At 38.5% G+C, this 7,784-nt stretch overlaps 1 protein-coding gene and 1 long non-coding RNA gene across 2 annotated transcripts in view; one reads left to right on the plus strand and one right to left on the minus strand.

The window, feature by feature from the left end:
* Positions 1-353: 353 nt before the first annotated feature.
* Positions 354-7,784, plus strand: part of grin2db (glutamate receptor, ionotropic, N-methyl D-aspartate 2D, b) — a 73,318-nt gene continuing 65,887 nt past the window's right edge. The window contains exon 1 of the mRNA XM_016466386.1: positions 354-569. The gene's annotated coding sequence lies outside the window, so the exon portion shown is untranslated. The remainder of the gene's footprint in view (positions 570-7,784) is intronic.
* LOC107672992 (uncharacterized) lies at positions 1,306-2,803 on the minus strand. Its single transcript, XR_001632364.1, has 3 exons — positions 2,605-2,803; positions 1,661-1,739; positions 1,306-1,541 (listed from the first exon to the last, which is right to left on the minus strand). It is a non-coding gene; the product is annotated as an uncharacterized LOC107672992 (long non-coding RNA).

Consider the following 7,784-nt stretch of genomic DNA (forward strand, 5'->3'; position numbering starts at 1 on the left):
CCATTGATTCGCAATACGGGATGGAGGGAGGGGGAGAGAGACGCGGAAGGGGGCTGCGGGGGGGCATGCAACAGAGGACTGAGTGGCTCTAGTAAATATTTATATTGCATGATGATATGCGCGAGCAAAAGGAGGAGGTGTGTGCTTGCGAGTGTGTATGTGTATGGGGAGGAAGAGGGCTGAGAGAGAGGAGAGGAAGAGACCTCGAGCCACCCAGTAATTAATATTATTCCACACCGCTAAGTTTAGCATTCAACACGTGTCGCTAGTGATGGAGAGAGCGCGGGAGAGAGAGTCGGCCGGCGCGCGCGCGCGAAAGAGGGAGGTTGACGGTTGCTAGGTGACGAGGCGCATATACTGAATTTTAACACAAGAGCAGAGGGAGAGAGAGAGGAAGGAGCGGGAGATCGGTGGAGAGAGAGAGCTCGCGAAAATTGAATACATGTAGGATATATATTTCTAGGTGTATTTTCCCCGGAGAAGCCGCAAAACGGATACATCGAGGGGAATGATGTGAAGAGAATGGAGGGCCAAAAGGAGAGAGGGTGGGCAGGCGCGTGAAAAACACAGTAAGTAACAGTTTAATGAATACTGCTGTGTTTCTGCACGGACTTGACTGCGTGGAGCAAGGAGACATGGCACTGACAGTGCACTGCCGGCTCCGGGTGAGGGGACTTTGATGCGCTATATGTGGGAAAAGATGGATGGCACGCGATAGAGAGATGAATACGGCCGGCGCGCGCGGGGGTTTGACCCTTCTGTCATTGCTGCACGCGCGCACATATGCCAGTGCTTATAAGGCCACTTGTTCCTCAGTGAAACGCCACATACTAAGACTTTTCTTGCACTCTCACTGCACAGGTACGCGCAGGGGTTACAGCAACACGCGAAGACGCACGCGCCTGGAAACGGCACTGAGACGCGCAGTCTGCGGGCACAATTAGTGATTTTCATAAAAACAACAACTGTGAAGCGACTGAATATTGAAACACGTTTAAAATGCTGCTTCGGTGCGGCTAATGATCGCGTCGCTGTGCTGCGCTGTCAGGCTGCTCGTCAGTTGTGTATGTAAACTGCGGATTTATCCATTTTCCTGAGCAGTTATCAGTGCCTCGTAGTGTATGTGTGTTTTATACTCTTGTTGTTTCAGTGCCATGAGAGCTTATTCAAATAGCATAGCGTGTTTATTTTCGAGTAGGCCTATTTATTTATTTATTTTTTTGTATTTATAAACATTTAAATGAGACGAAGGAGACTTGAAATATCTCGATACACCAATTGCTGTCATTTGTCCAAGTCTGGCCATTTGCTTTTTAATAGTTGGGTAAGAAATCAGTGAGATTTATGAGCAGCGCTCATTATGTTAATTTCATATGAGCCCGTCATGGGCCCACAGTTTTCCTCCTGCGATATGAATCAAACCGTTGGCGTTTAGATGAAGTAAAATCATTTATGTGGGGCTTCTGCTTCATATTCCGTAATAAGCTTTACTCCCTCTTTGCGCCAAACTTATTAAAGCTGTTATGATGGAGCCTGGAGTCCTGCAGAGGGAATGTGAGGTCTTAATGTCCACCAAGACAGGCCTTAGATCAGTGCTGGCATACATCATACATTTTAGTTCATATATATATGTGTTAGTGCACTAACGGCATGTTGTGACCTTTCATAAGCTTCACGCTGTACTGATTTGCTGTCTTGAGATGATTTTCAGATCTTGTGAGATAGATACACATCCGGACCTGCAGGTAAAAAGAGAGAGGTGTGAAAACATAATGACCTCCAAAAAGCACATTTATTGAACAAGGCATGTTGTGGATACTGGGCACGCAAATCACCAAGGACTGCACACACACACACACACACACACACACACACACACACACAATGCAGTACTGTAATGCGCACAGTAATGTTAACATATCAATATAGCTTCACTCCAGCAGTTGGTCTTACAGCTGCTTTCCAGGGTTTACTGTAGAGGGAGGGGGAGTGCACTTATAAAGAAGGAAAAAGAGTGAAAGAATGAAAGAGTAGCCAGAATGAAAGCAGGTGAAAAACTATAATGCACTGAAGAGGAGGATGTAGCACACACACACACACACACACACACACACACAATGCAGTACTGTAATGCGCACAGTAATGTTAACATATCAATATAGCTTCACTCCAGCAGTTGGTCTTACAGCTGCTTTCCAGGGTTTACTGTAGAGGGAGGGGGAGTGCACTTATAAAGAAGGAAAAAGAGTGAAAGAATGAAAGAGTAGCCAGAATGAAAGCAGGTGAAAAACTATAATGCACTGAAGAGGAGGATGTAGCAGAGGGGTGGATACAGATGAAGCTGGATGGGGAGGAGAAGACTCAGACATAGAAATGCAGTGAAGGATGGTGAAAAGAGAAATACAGTGCAAACAGAACGAGGGAGCAAGAGGAGGAAATGAAGGAGAGGAAGAAAGCGAAAAAAGAGGAATTAAATATCTGAGACTGAACATGGTTGGAGGGCTCAGACAGAGAGATGAGAGCAGCTTGAATCAACGTTTGCATTACTCTTTTCCTCTTTCTCTTCTTCCTCTTTGCGCATTGATTCTTTATCTTCTCTTTTACCTTTGCTCTCTATCCTTTCTATCATTCCCTCCCTTGGGCTTTCAGACTCTAGAGTATTGCTGCTTTTTTAACATCTCTTTTTTTGCTGAATCCCTCTCTTCAGCATTTCTGTATCAGTCTCTTCATCTGATTACTTCCCTCTCTCTTATTTTTTATTCGCATAGCTGTGTTGATGAGTCCAGCGTGCCCAAAACTGCATCCAACTCCCCTCTCAGTATCCCCCATTCACTTAAATGTGACTAATTAAGGTAAAGCTCGTTAACACAGAACATCAATTAGTCTTTAACGAGATCATAGGCTGGTGTTTGAAAGAGATTACATTGCTCCTTTCTCCCTCGGCTCCCCACCGGTTAGACTGGCTCACTATTGATAAAGGCCACGCTAATTTACATTAGACCTCAGACACAGTTTGGGTGCTTGGGTGCCTACTTTACAGGTCATTCACACAGGACGCGTTTTTGTGTTTATGAACAGGACACTGAGCAGTAGAATAAAAAAAAAAAACCCCACAAGGTCTGGAGACATGCTTTTTAAAAGTTACACTTCTTTTAACTTGTGGAAGCCCATTTCTGCCACATAAGAAAACAATCCCGCTTTGGTTAATCATAATTATGAGATAAAAAGTGTGAAATTATGACATTCTATGCCATAATTATGAAATAAAAAAATGTAAATTGACACACTGTGTTTTAATTGAGATCGAAATGTGAAATTATGACTTACTGTCATAATTCTGAGATAAAAAGTCAAAACTTTGGCATACAATTTCACAATTATGAGATAAAAAAATTGAAATTATGACATACTGTCATAATTATGAGAAAAAAATACACAATTGTGACAGTAAATTGACACAAGTCATAAAATTATTGCATACTAAGTCATAATTTCTCTAAATACAGTCTAAATTATGACAAAAGTCTAAACTTACATAAAATGTCAAACTGATTGCCTACCAAGTTGTAAGTATGAGATAGTCAAAATTAATATTAGCTAAAATTATGAAGAAAAATTCCTAATTGACATAAGTCAGTTGACAATTTTTACTTTTCATTTCATGACTTTTTTACATCATAATTTTGACTTAGTATTTCAAAATTAAGTTTTTTAAGACTTTTTATGTCTTAATTAAGTTTTACCAAAGCATGATTTTTTCTTATGTGGCTGAAATGGGCTTCCATATTAACTTGAACACCATGTTTCTAGAGAGCGACGATTGATCATTTTGCCGATTTTATCGGCCGATATGAGACTGTCGCAGATACATCTTCATCGGCGTATATGCCGCAGATATGCCACCGATATGAACATTTTTTTACAGAACATATAACGCAGATAAAATGCTTGTAAATAGTGCAATTACTTAGTTTGTCCAGCAGAGCGCATTGCTACTGGCGACCCAGGTCACTGTAGTGACACCAGCCAACCCTTTCACTTCACTAAGGAGGTCTCTTCACGACTCAGTCAAGCGTTGTCTTAACAGTAAGTTGCTAACTAGTTTGTGAAATATATAACACTGTAAAGTTAATAAACAATGACCCCATATGTTTCCCTTTTCAATATAAATCCAATATAACGTTAACCCTGTCCCTTAAAACTGCCATGTCACTCATGCTTATCACATCGGTCACATCACATTTCCTAAGTCAGCATAGTTTGTTGCAGATTGTTAAATTGTTAAATACCCTGCCTCCATTACATATCTTTGCCACGCCATTATAAGTGTTTGATCACCACATTTGAGTGATCATTGCAAAATATGTTTATCTATATATATTCTGTTTATATACAGTACCAGTCAAAAGTTTGGACACACGAATGGGAAGTGTGTCCAAACTTTTGAGTGGTACTGTACTATAATATACACATAAAGAATATCGGCCGATATATCGATATCAGACTTTTTACTCCATAATATCGGTATTGCCGATATTAGTTTCTAGAACAGTGTTTCTTGCATGTGATGCAGCAAAAGACGAGAAACGTGAGTGCAATGGTCACATGCATCCATCTATTGCATGTTTACATAGAAAAACAATGAACAAGCAGCTCAGTAGTACGCAAAAACGTGTTTTGTGTGAACATCACCTTATTGTTACATAGCTGAGGTCGAGTGGTAGTAAAGGAGCAATGGAAAGAGGAGGAGGAGGAGGAGGGGAATAAAAGGAAGATAGTGTTTCTATGATCCATTGTGGCAATAAATAAGTTCTAAAAACAGAAACGTTAGTGTTTTTTTAACAAGAAGCCGGAAATATTAGCATATTAAGAGGAAACATTAACACAGAAAGTGTAGCAGTCACTGGCATCCTGTTCTAATCAGCCATGTGTTTCCACAGGAAGCCGAGTCCTCCTTTTCAGTCATCTCCACGGTTACCGTAACCACGGATATTTTAGTCTAACTACAACTGCGGTCCTGTACAGTTACCACGGAAATCCCTGCAAGACTTCCCTTGCTTCCATACACAATTCACCTGACAGCTTAACGTGAGCTTGCTGACGCTCTGCAGGCTCGCAACGACTCTGATTCATTCGTTTCCGATATCCAATCAAAGACAAGTCCATAAAACGCTATTGAGGTCTCTAGTGATAAGACAGGTTTTGTGATGCTGTTTCTGTGAAGTGGAGAGGTGCAGAGATGTGTACAGCAACTGTTGGATGAAACAAGATGAGGGGGGCAGTGAAATGACTAATGAATAATGATGAATAATGGTAGTCCAGAGTGAGGAGACATTTTGGGCTGTATGTATTCAAGGTGCTGATTGATCATACTGACAGACTTCTGTCCAGTATGGTAATAGACAAAAAGGAGAAAAATAAAGAGGGCATGCTTTTACCCCGACACAGGTCTAGTATAGATATAGCTGGATTACTTTTGTTTAGATCAAAGCAAGAACAGAAATTATTCTTTGATAACTTTTAGTTTCACAGATGTTTTTGATATGCAGTACATACTAATTTCTCAATATTCCTAATAGAGTGTACAGACCACTTTTTCACCAGAAGTATTTTTCCCTTAGGGATTTTGAAAAGTCTTCCTTAAAGAGTGATAAGCCATGAACCAAACCGGCCAGGTGATTCACAGCATTACAAACTTTGATTTGAAGCAAAAAAAAAGTATTTGAAAATTGGACAAAAAGACAAAGGTACAATTCTGTAGTGAATGAATATGTAGCATTGTGACAATTGAATTTTAAGATGAATTTTAAGAAATTTAAAGATGTTGATTAAATATTTGGAAGCAATATATTTGGTTTATTGCAAAAATAAGCTTATGGAAATATTTAAGTTTGAGAGCGTAGGGAGACTGACTTTGTTATATCATTCACAGTTGGCAGGCTCTAAAGTGGTCTTGTAGCTAGTGTTGCTTTCGTCAACGAAAATTATGACTAAATATCGTCGTCAACAAACCTTTATCACGTGACGAAAACGACGGTTTTCTTGTCATGATTCTCTGATTGGTGGAGATGTGAATCAAGAATAATGTAGTGTTTCACCAGGAATTCCACGATTATTTAAAATATATGTTGAAATAATATGCACTGACTGCTTCAACAAAAGCATATACCATGGATTAACAACCTCATAGCTCACAGTAGGTCTGTCTTAAAAGTCTGGTGGTGTATGATCCTCAGTCGTTTAGTGTATGATGGTCAGTTTTTTTCCTCTGTGACTATTACAAAGTCGGTAAGTGTATGATTCCCAGTTCTTTTAAAATCTGTTCTGATTTTAAAAGTCATTTAGTGTACTCCAGCCTTTATGGATAAAATGAATGGGATTTTTTTAAAACCTGGCTGTTGCACTCTGTTCTAAGTGTCTGTCTGTGTGAGTGTCTTTGTACTTGCAAAGGCTCTCCAGTAACGGTTGATGAGATAGCGATCCAATGTGCTGTACTGTAAACAATTGTGACTCAAACGTCCAATTATTGTCCAATAATTTATGAGCCTATAAGTTACATTGTGTCAGTCATCTTGATGTTTTTGTGTCTGCACTGTCTTGATGTTTGTGAGATGTTTTTTTAAGAGAGAGAGAGAGAGATCATTTTATCATTAATTTTCATAGTTACTCACAAAGTAATGCTAGAATAAAACTGGTAACAAATTACATTTCCACATTTTGTTACAATGAAATACATTTGCACAATATATAGCTTGTTTACTTGTGTTTTTAAGACTCTGTGATGTATTAAATGTTGATTCAAATTCTCCTGATTTTAATATGACATCAAGATAACATTATTTAGCTACAGGTAGCTGATATGAGGTTATGTTGACTTGTGATGGTCTTAGAAGCATCAGTTAGAACAGGTTTAATATAAACAAATCACTACATACAATAATTTTCGTGTTGGCTGTCCGGAGTTATACATAGCTGCATAGCATATATACATTGCTGTATAATTTCCATATATTATTGCAAATTAAATAACAAAAATGATTATACATTTTTTTCTTGTCTGTTAATAATAATAATAATAATAAAAACAACTAAACATCAAAAGGATAGTTCACCAAAAAATGAAAACTCTGTCATCATTTACTCATCCTCTTGTTGATCCAAACCTGTATTATGAGTATTGTGAAAAAAAAAAAAAAAACTAATGTATATTCCACTGAAGATAGATAGTCAAGCAGGTTTGGAATGACATGAGTATATGATGACAAATTTAGACTTTTTTTTGGTGGGGGGGAACCCTGCAAAATATATTTTATTTCTACACTGATTTGATTTGTAATCCTCATATTTTTATTGTAATCCTCATTTTTATTGTTTTCAAAATGTGATAAATGTAGTTGATGAAGTACAAATATTCATATTGTGTAGATTGTTTGTTCAAAGTACTTGTTGTTCAAAGTATTCATCTTCAGTCCAGTTGTGTGTGTGTGAGAGAGAGAGAGAGAGAATGAGAGATGGGGAAAGAGAGGAAGATTGTAAGTGTAATCAAGCATGTGATGCACAGGTGTGCATGTTGGTGCGTCAGTAATATTGCTGTAGGCATATATGAGCAGTTATGTTACATCAAAGTGTGTACAGTATCCGTGTATCACCATCTGATTGTAACAACTGTTTGCCATGTAGTTTCCATCTCATTAATTATTAATATCTGAAATATGGTATGGTGCTTTAGAATCCGTGTATCATTCGATCATTCGTTTTTTTATTTAATATTGAAAGTAGAAAAA

Source organism: Sinocyclocheilus anshuiensis, unplaced genomic scaffold, assembly GCF_001515605.1.
Source record: "Sinocyclocheilus anshuiensis isolate Anshui unplaced genomic scaffold, SAMN03320099.WGS_v1.1 scaffold248, whole genome shotgun sequence".
In the NCBI taxonomy this organism is placed as follows: domain Eukaryota; kingdom Metazoa; phylum Chordata; class Actinopteri; order Cypriniformes; family Cyprinidae; genus Sinocyclocheilus; species Sinocyclocheilus anshuiensis.